Here is a 12,360-nt window from a genome sequence, read left to right as displayed (position 1 = left end):
TAACTCGTTTAATCTTCACAAACATCACAGCAAACCTTCGAAGCAGGTAATTATTTTTATCATCACAGCTTCACAGAGGAGGAAACAAAGATACAGAGAAGTTAGGCAGCATATCCACAGTCCCACAGCTAGTATAAGTAAGGACTGAGTTTCAAACCCTGCAGCCTAGTTCTAGAGTCTCAACTCAGAATACTGCTTTACTGGATTCTGGCTGATTGTGTGAACCTGTCTGCAAAGTTTTATGCAGGAAGCATTGATTACCTAAAATTGCAAATTTCTTGAAGGCAGAGACCATCTTTAATACTTCCATCTCTCTCTTAGTACCTACTTGAGTATGTTTCACATAACAGTTGCTTAGAAATATGCTCAGCTTGTGAAAGAGTGATCTGGGAGAATCCTAGAATACCAAATTCAAGGCCACTTTTAAAAATCTAGTTTTGTATAAGTTGGAATGAAAGGGGCTATCTTCACCTCTAAACCACACATATATAAGTTCTTCTATGGAACAAATTCATTGATGTTAAAGGCCATGTTTGGTGGTGTGATGGGTATTTTCTGTTGGCATCCCCTACCCCGTCCCAACCCAGAGACACTTTCCACCCTTCCCCACTATGCCCTCTGCCCTGGGCACCTGACCTTTACCAACTGCATCAACTGGACTTTCTTGCTTTCTGGCTTTGCATTGGGTTGGGAGGCACTGGCTGGAGAATGAGAGAAAGGTTGGACTATTTATTCCTGGAGCTCACTCTTTGCCAAGGCACAGTTTGGTAATGCTTTCTTCTACCTAAGACCATTGGTTCTACTGCATAGCCCTCTCCTACAGCTATAGCTCTTGCTGGTATGGAAACAACTTCCTGCTGGTACTAGTTCCAGGGCACTTCACTATTCCTTATTGGTGTCCTCCTGTAAGTCTAACTGAACTTTTATTTTATTTTATTTTATTTTTTTGAGACGGAGTCTCGCTCTGTCACCCAGCCTGGAGTGCAGTGGCCAGATCTCAGCTCACTGCAAGCTCCGCCTCCCGGGTTTACGCCATTCTCCTGCCTCAGCCTCCCAAGTAGCTGGGACTACAGGCGCCCGCCACCACGCCCGGCTAGTTTTTTGTATTTTTTAGTAGAGACGGGGTTTCACCATGTTAGCCAGGATGGTCTCGATCTCCTGACCTCGTGATCCGCCTGTCTCGGCCTCCCAAAGTGCTGGGATTACAGGCTTGAGCCACCGCGCCCGGCCTGAACTTTTATTAATAGTCTCTTCAATAAATGTATCATTTGTCTCCTGACAGGATCCTGGCTTTTAACACTTGTCATCTGGCCAAGTGCTTCTCAAATATTAATGGACATGAGAATCACTTACAGATCTTGTTAATATCCAGATTCTTATTCAGAGGACTGGGGTGGGATCTGAAATTCTACATTTCTAACAAGCTCCCAGGTTAATGGATGCTCCATAGGTCACACTTTTGGTAACAGTGATCTAGTAGATGGTCTCTAGTTGTCACTGGACAGGTGTTTTAAGTTGAATTAAAGAATGGCTAAATGAATGCCTTCGATGCAATGCTGCATTCAAGGAAGCCACACCTTCATGCCACACCTATCTTGTAATAACTTACCCCTGAGGTCCACAACAAGGCTGCAGCAGACCCACCTGGTCACACCATAAAGTTCACAGCTGCTTGGACACCTGTATCTTTGCTTTTCTCATTGGCACAGCCACCCTGGTGATTCTCATCATTTTCAGTTAATACTGTTTATTAAAAACAGCAACTACCATATCTAACTTCCTAGAATTGAATTCACACACACAGGTATTTTTTTCTTCAGAGGTGAAAGCAAAACTGATTATTTTCAACATCAGAATCGATTGCCCCTGAGGGACAATCCTTGCTGAGTGAAAGGCGGGAGAGAAATTCATGGCTTGCCAAATAGTAAGCTGTATTTGCTCAGATTCTGTATAGTCTTGTACAAACAGGCTCTATGTGCAAAGGCAAAGTTAAACTCCAAGGGATCATTCAAAATAAGACCCAGTTCATGGCAAACTCCACCTACCTGTGCTTGTAAGCAAATCAAGCTGTCGGGAGATCTGAATTCCCTTTTACGTTTAGCTGACCAACATACGATTTTTGAACACAAACTAAGTGCCAGATACTACATCTCTTTGTAGGACATGATTATGTAAAAAGTAAAATGTTATTAATTTCAAATGTAAATAAACTGAATATTGTGATAATTCAGGCAGATGCTGACCTGTATTTGACTATTTCACTAATCATGCAAAAAAGATTTACCATGCCAATCAATAGGTCAACAAGTTGCAAAAAACTACTTAAGAGAACTGAGCGCGGTGGCTCATGCCTGTAATCCCAGCACTCTGGGAGGCCAAGGCGGTTGGATCACGAGGTCAGGAGATTGAGACCATCCTAGCTAACACTGTGAAACCCCGTCTCTATAAAGATACAAAGAATTAGCCGGGTGTGGTGGTGGGCGCCTGTAGTCCCAGCTACTTGGGAGGCTGAGGCAGGAGAATGGTGTGAACCCGGGAGGCGGAGCTTGCAATGAGCCACGATCGCACCACTGCACTCCAGCCTGGGCAACGAGCGAGACTCTGTCTCAAAAAAAAAAAAAAAAAAACTACTTAAGAGAATAAATGATTTTCAAGACCTCTCAAGTGGTCTTGAAAGGTACATTTAGGGTTTTTTGTTATTTTTGTTTTTTAATCCTGGCCCTTGGGAGGCTGAGGCAGGAGGTTTCCTTGAGGCTAGTTCAAGACCAACCTGGGCAACAAAGCATGACCCCCATTCTGAGATTACAGGAATGAGCCACCGTATTTGGCCCCACATTTAGGTTTTGAGAACAGAGACACTAGTTGATTGATTAATAATATTGATTGTTGCGCTAATTAAAAAACATTCTTCTAAATGTAATGTGATATTCCAGATTGCATCCTGGAACAGGAAACTGAAATATGGATAAAAATAAAATGTGGAGTTTAGTCTGTAGTAATGTACCAAAGTTGGCTTCTGAGTTTTGGCAAACGTACCATGGTAATATTAAGATGCTAACATTAAAAAAAAAATCTGGGTGAAAAGTATATGCTAACTCTCTGGGCTAGCTATGCAAATTTTCTGTAGCTGTAAAATTATTCCAAAATTTAAAAGTTTATTAAAAATTATTCCAAAATTTAAAAGTTTATTAAAAATTCTTACACATTCATAAAATGTGAATCTCCAACAATCCCTACTAACAACAATAGAAACTATTTAGTGAAAGATACCCTACTTGGCACAATGCCAAGTGCCTTATACATTTGTTCACAACAACATTATGAAGTAGGTATGTATGGTTTTTTTTTGAGATGGAGTCTGGTTCTTTGCCCAGGCTGGAGTGCAGTGGCGCAATCTCAGGTCACCGCAACCTCCGCCATCCAGGTTCAAGCAATTTTCCTTCCTCAGCCTCGTGAGTAGCTGGAATTAAAGGCATGCGCCACCACGCCCAGCTAATTTTTGTATTTTTAGTAGAGACGGGGTTTCACCATGTTGGCCAGGCTGGTCTCAAACTCCTGACCTCAAGTGATTCTCCCGCCTCGGCCTCCCAAAGTGCTGGGATTACAGACGTGAGCCACCGCTCCTGGCCGGGAAGGTTATTATCTTCAATTTGCAGATAAGGAAACTATAGCTCACAGCGATAAAGTGCCCAAAGACACACAGATACTAATTAATCGATAGAGTTAGGATGTGACAAGGCCTGTCTAACCCTAAAGCCTGGGCTCTCAGCAGTTCCACAGCTACACTGTCTTGCCTCTTCTAGCTTGAGTTTCTCTGTAAGAAAGAGTCATCACTTATGCAGATTGGCTCTCATCTTTCTTCTGAATTGGTGAAACATGTGAACCCAATTGTTTGCACTATACCTTTAAGTAAACCGCAGCATTATTTTGAAATAATGAAGCGTAATAGAAGGGCAAATCCCTCACATTTCTGCTTTGTTAAATTGGGCCTCAGTTCTCCAGAAGGAGGGGGCGGGGAGAGACCTCTCTTCCAAGGAATGCTCTCAGAGCTAAGCAACTGGCCCTTTCCCCTTGGCTTCTCTTATTTTGCCCATCATGTGTTGGGATGCTGGGCCTGATGCCCAGGATTCTCCCAGAACTTTCCAGTTGGGCTTTGGCCGTAGATGGCTTACTCAGAAATGGAAAAAGGTAGCATGCTACAGCACAGTGCGTGGTTCAGGGTCAAGACAGCCAATTCTTTATGCAGAAAGAGAGCTGGATCCCTTGATTGAAGAGGTCCTGGAACGCTCTCTATCCTGCTGGTGCAGCAAGGCTCCTGTGATCACCTAATTTGTGTTAAATGCAGCACACCGTTTGTCACGGGCACACAGTCTGGATTCAAAGTTCCTCAAAGTTTTGCTCAGATACACCCTTAGCACATTCCATGTGTCTCTGCAGCCCACCTGGGGTTTGGCTCACTTTAACTCATTATTCATTCATTTGTAAAGGGACAAAAATTATTACCCAGCAGGGTTCCCACCCTTTCCACCCCGCTGTTGACAGCCAAAGAGGATTGTGTATTTGTGAATTGTTTCTGCCCTCTGAGAAGGATTCTGTCTTCTAGACCAATGGTTCTTTGGGCTTTCTTGGGATAGAATCAGAGAGGAAGTGGGGAGAGGAGGAAGACGTGAACGAACTAGTGAGAAAGAGTCTTTGGAGAAGATTGGTGGGCGGCTGCTTTCGTGAGAGAAGCACAAGAACAGCCGCAGAATATGAGTGGAGTCCTTGAGAAAGAAGTGAGGCTTAAAGAAATATCCCTCTTCCCGGTAGAATCCCTTCATGGTGTTCAGAAAATGCAGATAAAGGAACAGAAAGATCTTCTTTTTGCTTGCCAGACAGTATTTCTTTGACTAAGAACGCCTGCCAGCTCCGAGACTGAAGCACACAGTGCAGAGGTTCAACAAGGATGCACGTGTTCAGCTCTGATCTCTGCCCATAACACTCCGCTGAGCTCTGTGGCTGAATCTTCCTACTGCCAAAGTCAATGAGCACTTCCAGTCCTTATCTAAACTCACCTCTCTGCAGCTCTTTTCTGTTGCCAGCTATCTTAGCCGCGCCCCACGTACTGATAATCCATCAAGTTCAAGGTTCCAGGTGCTTTCTATTCATTATTTATTCGCTCCTCACAACTTCAGGAAGGAGATTTTATTTCTCACGCCACCTTCAGTTTTGCTAAATGAGGAAACTGGCTCAGAGAAACCAGCAACTTATCTGAATTCTTGGAACTAGAAAATAACAGAACTAGAACTTAAGTTCAAACCCACTTGAGTCCGAAACCCTTTTACTATTTTTTATAAGTAATTATGTATTATTATGATACTACATTATATTACAATAATATAATTTTAAAATTATTCATTGGTATTATGACACTGGCTTTAGCTTTCAGATTTCATGGACTAGAAAAAAAAGTAAAAACATTTTTGGGGCTCTGGTTTGGGGCTGCCAAATATGCGTGTATGTGTGTGATTTTGTGGGGGCGGTGTGTGTGTGTGCAGTCGTTAAGGCATTTAAAAAAATACTCAACTATAATATATAATCACTGTCATTTAATTTTATAAAATTCCCCAAATGGACTGATATAGAAGTACCTCCACAATATATTGTTAAGGAAGATGCTACCTGCTTAATTAGAAATGAGTTCTACAGATTTATCTCCTTGAATAAGCATTTTTTGAAGAAAAAGAAATCAGTAACTGTTTTGGGATGGGAAGAAGGCTTCCCACATAGTCAAGGTAGGAGGCTTTTGAACATTCTAAATTTTGTGCAAGGGGTATCAGGTACTAACAATTCAAAAAATAAACACATAAATTGGGAATAAATCTCTAAAAGAAGAGCTATTTTAGGACCTCAAGGAATATATGGCTAAAATAATCACAAAATCATTTGAGTGAATTAACTTTATCCTTGTTTTTCCCATTTGACATGCTTTGGTGGGAAGCTGGTCAGGGCCTGACTGTAGCCTGCAGGCTGACCCTGCGTTAGGCCAGGTTCTCACTATCTGCCCCCTAAGAATATATGAAGGTGGTGTCCTAAAGCATTCCTGTGCGCATAAACAGAGGCATCTCTTTTTGTGGTCCCTTCTAGGTACCCAAAACACTAAACAAGTTTCCCAGTATTAGAGTATAAATAGAAGACTTGGGCCTGGCTGGAGTCAGTGGCCTGGATTTGAGCAGTTCTCATCCCAATGCAAGTTCTTGAGCTTGGCTGTGCTTCAGAATCACCTGGTAGTTTGTTTAAATAGCATCTTCCTAGAGACTGTGTCAAACTCTGCATTTTGAACAAGTGTCCCACAGACTATTCTGAGAAACCTGAATAGCTCGGGCTGTATATCCTGTTAGACTGAGGATGATGACTAAGTTTTAATACTAATCTTAGAATTTCCTGGAGAAAAAGAGGCCCTCAGATCAGTGACAGTCAAAAGTCAAACAGACCATTTCCCCTCCCCCCGCCACACCAGAGGTCAAACAGGATGTGTCTCAGATGGAGTCCGCTGATGCAAACAGGATCTGGAGAGAAATAGCAATTTTTCCTTTTCACTCTGAGTCTCACTCTGAGCAGTTCCGGAAACAGTCCTGATTAGAGCATAATTGATTTGGACTCCGCTAGCAGAGCAGCCAGGCACCTTCCCGCACTGAGCAGGCTGTGCGGTGTCATCTGACTCTTTACTGCATTAAAAACAATGTGATATGACATGTGCTGGTCTCCTAACAACATTTGCAAACTCAGTAAGATTATAGAGTCAATGCCTGTGCCAACCATACTTTAGAGAAACAGCAGGACATTTCTACCCAGCCCCCAACAACAGCAAACAAACTGGAGACATTTTAGTTGCATAAATACATACTGGTCACACAGGATTTGGGGTCTTTTGCTGGCCAGGAAATGATCATGTATTAATTTCAAAGCTGAATCAGTGATTCCAGTGTAAACAAGGATTCTAAACAGTTTGCTTTTTTGCTCTTCTCCGTAGCACACATCATAGAGTGACTGTAATTCAAATTTATCAGGGATTGAACAGACAAACCAAATAAACAAAAAACCCATCATACCAGAAGGCTGGGAGGAAATGAATTGAGTCAGAGAAGAATTCCAGCAGGGACTTTTTGGTCAGCGTGCTAGACTCCTTTCTTTCATGGAGTTGTTTCCTCTTTTTGCCCCAGTCTAAGTCAAGACCCCACTGAACTGCAAATGGGCCCCCAACCAGCAAAGTAATAACTGCTACTCTGAACCATCTCTTAGACGTACATCATAAATTCAACTCTCTGAATTTACTGTTTCCAAAATGAGGTGAACACAATCCAGTTATCTGGAGAAGTAAGAATACCAAATGTGCTATACACATATTATCTGTGACTTTATAGGAAAGCACAGATATTCTGTCATAAAATATTCACATGTGTAAAACGCTTATTTATGCTTTATCTCCAAATGGCTTAATTCTGCTTCTTTTCCATTTCATTGTATTTTATGTAGACCTAAAACAGGGATCTTTTATACTTTAAAAAAACGCCTTAATATTCGGTTAGATCCGACTTTGGTTCTTTCTATGAGATAAAAATAAATACATCTTTGACAACTTTTATTTAAGCCTTTGTACTATGAAAAATTTTAAGCATCATATATGAAAGTACAGGAAATATTATAATGCTCTCCAAGCTCAAAGTTGCCAATTTTTTGGCCAATCCCCAGCCTCCATTCCCAGATTATTTTTAAGAAAATGCACAGTATCGTATCACTTCATCTGTAAATGTTCAATATGTAGCTCTAAAAGATAAAGATTCTTTTTTTTTTTTTTTTTTTTTTTTTTTTTTTTTTTTTGAGGCAGAGTCTCGCTCTGTCGCCCGGACTGGAGTGCAGTGCAGTGGCCAGATCTCAGCTCACTGCAAGCTCCGCCTCCCAGGTTTACGCCATTCTCCTGCCTCAGCCTCCCGAGTAGCTGGGACTACAGGTGCCTGCCACCTCGCCCGGCTAGTTTTTGTATTTTTAGTAGAGACGGGGTTTCACCGTGTTAGCCAGGATGGTCTCGATCTCCTGACCTCGTGATCCGCCCGTCTCGGTCTCCCAAAGTGCTGGGATGACAGGCTTGAGCCACCGCGCCTGGCCGATAAAGATTCTTTTAAAGGCTGGCTGCGGTGGCTCAAGCCTGTCATCCCAGCACTTTGGGAGGCTGAAGTGGGTGGATCACTTGAGGCCAGGAGTTTCAGACCAGCCTGGCTAACATGGTGAAACCTCTTCTCTACTAAAAATAAAAAAAATTAGCTGGGCGTGGTGGTGCATGCCTGTAATCCCAGCCACTTGGGAGGCTGATGCAGGAGAATCGCTTGAATCCAGGAGGCGGAGGTTGCAGTGAGCTGAGATGGTGCCACTGCACTCTAGCCTGGGCAAAAGAGCAAGACTCCATCTCAAAAAAAATTATTTAAAAAATATATACACAATACTATTCTTATACTAAAAAAAGTAACATTACTTCTTTAATATCAACAAGTATCCAGTCATCTACTGATTTTTAAGCAGAAACCTTACAGAAAAGCATGTTGATGAAAATCTAAGGATTCCTGAATTGCTACAGGAACTGTGTGATCTCTCCCCCACAACCCCCACCAAGGCAGGGATGCTTAAGAATCAGATGCACAAAAGTTCTTTCAAGGACTTGAGACTGAACTCACGTGTCGAAACCTCCCCGGCTGCGGAGACTGGGTTGGACTCTCCAGCACTGTTGACTTTGGTCTGGATGTTTATCCATTCATTTTTCAGACCTCCAGTCGCTTGTTTATTTTGGCCATCCCTTTCCAGCCTGAGACTTCCCACACCCTGCCATCTGGCACCCTCTCTGGTTTCATTCCCACAGCCTCAGCTCCGAGCAGAAGCCTCAGCAGAAACAGATCCAGCAAAAGGTCCTGAGCGCTGGGTCCAGGCTTCTGTGCCCAAGTCCTCCTGCAGGAGAGAAGGGGCAAAGGGAACTTTTGGAGGGGATCCTCAAGGTTCATTATCAAGAGAGTACAACTCTCTTTATTGCCGATCGATACATAGTCAATAAATATCTTAGTGACTTGGTGAATGTTATCTCGTTGTGATAAGCTTAGAAATGAGGTGCAATGATGGATATCAATTGTCAGAACTATCCCTGCTGTTTCCCTTAAAAAAGAATCATGTCAGGCCGGGCGCGGTGGCTCATGCCTGTAATCCCAGCACTTTGGGAGGCCGAGGCAGGTGGATCATGAGGTCAAGAGATCAAGACTATCCTGGACAACATGGTGAAACCCCGACTCTACTAAAAATACAAAAATTAGCCGGCGTGGTGGCGGGTGCTTGTAGTCCCAGCTGCTCCGGAGGCTGAGGCAGGAGAATCACTTGAACCTGGGAGGCAGAGGTTGCAGTGAGCTGAGATCGCGCCGCTGCACTCCAGCCTGGCGACAGAGCGAGGCTCCGTCTCACACACACACACACACACACACAAAATAAAATAAATTAAAAAAAAAGAATCATGTCACCAAATATTCAACTTGTATCCCAAGACCTGTCAGTTGCTCTAGCCACAAGACCAAATGTTTAAGCTATGAGGATGACAAGTTAATTTAGATTAACAGAGCATTTTTATTGTAACCAACGTTTTGCATTAATCGCAAGCAAACTGAAGCAGCTAGGTAAGTCTACCTACCACATCCCAAAAAGGCCTTCCACTTTCTTGCTGTCCTGGGAATCTTCCCTGACTGGTCACATTTATCAGTCCTTGAAGGCCTACTGAACACTCAGGCCAAAGAGCTCCCCCTCTAAGTTCCATCAGAACGATACAACCTCCACTACCACCACAACAATGTCTACCATTTCCTGAGAACTTACCATGTGCTGGGCACCTTGCCACTCCCTTAACATATAACCTACTTTTTTTTTTAATTTTTGGCGACAGGTTTCACTCTGTTGCCCAGGCTGGAATGCAGTGGTGTGATTTCAGCTCACTGCAGCCTTGACCTCCTGGGCTCAAGTGATCCTCCCACATCCATCTCCCAAGCAGCTGGGACTACACGCGCATCCCACCGTGCCTGGCTAATTTTTGTATTTTTGTTGTTGTTGTTGTTGTTGAGATGGGGTTTCACCATGTTGCCCAGGCTGGTTTCGAACTCCTGAGCTCAAGAGATCCAGCTGCCTCAGTCTCCCAAAGTGCTGGAATTATAGGCATGAGCCACCACGCCCAGCCGTGTATTACCTACTTTAATCCTTACCACAGTTCCGGGAGGAAAGCGCTACTAGCACCATTATTTTATAAATGAGGAGAATAAGGAGAGATTAGGTAAACACCCAGGGTGGTAAGGACAGTAAATGACAGTGCTGGGCTATGTGGCTTAGAGTGTCTCCCCTCAATCTTGAAGCTACATTGCCTTAAAAAAATATTCGACCGGCCGGGCGCGGTGGCTCAAGCCTGTAATCCCAGCACTTTGGGAGGCCGAGACAGGCGGATCACGAGGTCAGGAGATCGAGACCATCCTGGCTAACACGGTGAAACCCCGTCTCTACTAAAAAAATACAAAAAACTAGCCGGGCGAGGTGGCGGGCGCCTGTAGTCCCAGCTACTCCGGAGGCTGAGGCAGGAGAATGGCGTGAACCCGGGAGGGGGAGCTTGCAGTGAGCTGAGATCCGGCCACTGCACTCCAGTTCGGGCGACAGAGCAAGACTCCGTCTCAAAAAAAAAAAAAAAAAAAAAAAATATTCGACCTTGCATCGTCGGTGACATATTTATGTACATGTTTTTGGACCCTCTCTTTGACATGGTAGACATAAGGTATTTAGCCTAGTGTCTGGCAGTAAGTGCTTGGTGCTTGATAAATGTTGGCCATTGTTGTTGTTGTTGTTGATATCAGTAATTATTTGTGGTGTGGCCCAGGACAGTCTCACCTCCACAATACTGTTGCAGTTGCAGAAGCATAAGAATCTGGCCTTACTGCTGCCAGATTTGGCAAATAAAAATATAGGATGCAATACTTGAGATGTACTTATACTAATTTTTTTTGTTGTTTATCTGAAATTCAGTGTTAACTGGGCATCCTGTATTTTATCTGGCAACCATCGTCGAGAATCTTAATAGCAATCAAGAGAGATGAGCACAGCACTATGGAGCAAGAACAACGTTCCCTGCTAAGCCATATGGTGCTGATTAGCAGTGTTGCAGGATTTCTGAGAAGGGAGGGCACAATGCGAACTGGGCAACCAGAGAAGGCTTCATAAAGGAGGTGGGATTCCCAGTCTAGTAGAGTGGGATTTTAAAGGTTTCTGGGCTATAGAAAGGGTTAGTGGAAACAGCAATAGACTGAGTGATTTTTTTTTTTTTTTTTGAGACGGAGTCTCGCTCTGTCGCCCAGACTGGAGTGCAGTGGCTCAATCTCGGCTCACTGCAAGCTCCGCCTCCCGGGTTCACACCATTCTCCTGCCTCAGCCTCCCGAGTAGCTGGGACTACAGGCGCCCGCCACCTCGCCCGGCTAGTTTTTTGTATTTTTAGTAGAGACGGAGTTTCACCATTTTAGCCAGGATGGTCTCGATCTCCTGACCTCGTGATCCACCCGTCTCGGCCTCCCAAAGTGCTGGGATTACAGGCTTGAGCCACCGCGCCCGGCCAGACTAAGTGATTTTTAAAATGTGCTTATTATGGAAATAAATTCATAGGAACAAAGCTGAAAGAAAGGGATGATACCCCATAAGTGGTTTTTTTTTTTTGAGACGGAGTTTTGCTCTGTTGCCCGGGCTAGAGTGCAGTGGCCGGATCTCAGCTCACTGCAAGCTCCGCCTCCCGGGTTTACGCCATTCTCCTGCCTCAGCCTCCAAGTAGCTGGGACTACAGGCGCCCGCCACCTCGCCCGGCTAGTTTTTTGTTTTTTTTTTCTTTGTATTTTTAGTAGAGACGGGGTTTCACCGTGTTAGCCAGGATGGTCTCGATCTCCTGACCTCGTGATCCACCCGTCTCGGCCTCCCAAAGTGCTGGGATTACAGGCTTGAGCCACCGCGCCCGGCCGGTTTTTTGTTTTGTTTTGTTTTGTTTTGTTTTAACATCTGGGTCTTGCTTTGATGTAAGTTGGTATTGAAAGTACATAAGGCCAGGCCTGTAATCCTAGCACTTTGGGAGTTCGAGGAGGGTGGATCACCTGAGGTCAGAAGTTCGAGAGCAGCCTGACCAACGTGGTGAAGCCTCATCTCTACGGGAAAAAGAAAAAAATAATTAGCTGGTCATGGTGGTGCATGCCTGTAATCTCAGCTACTTGGGAGGCTGAGGCAGAAGAATTGCTTGAACCCGGGAGGCAGAGATTGCAGTGAGCCGAGATCGTGCCATT

Source organism: Rhinopithecus roxellana, chromosome 11, assembly GCF_007565055.1.
Source record: "Rhinopithecus roxellana isolate Shanxi Qingling chromosome 11, ASM756505v1, whole genome shotgun sequence".
NCBI classification, from domain to species: Eukaryota; Metazoa; Chordata; class Mammalia; order Primates; family Cercopithecidae; genus Rhinopithecus; species Rhinopithecus roxellana.
Note: the sequence above shows the minus strand (reverse complement) of the source record.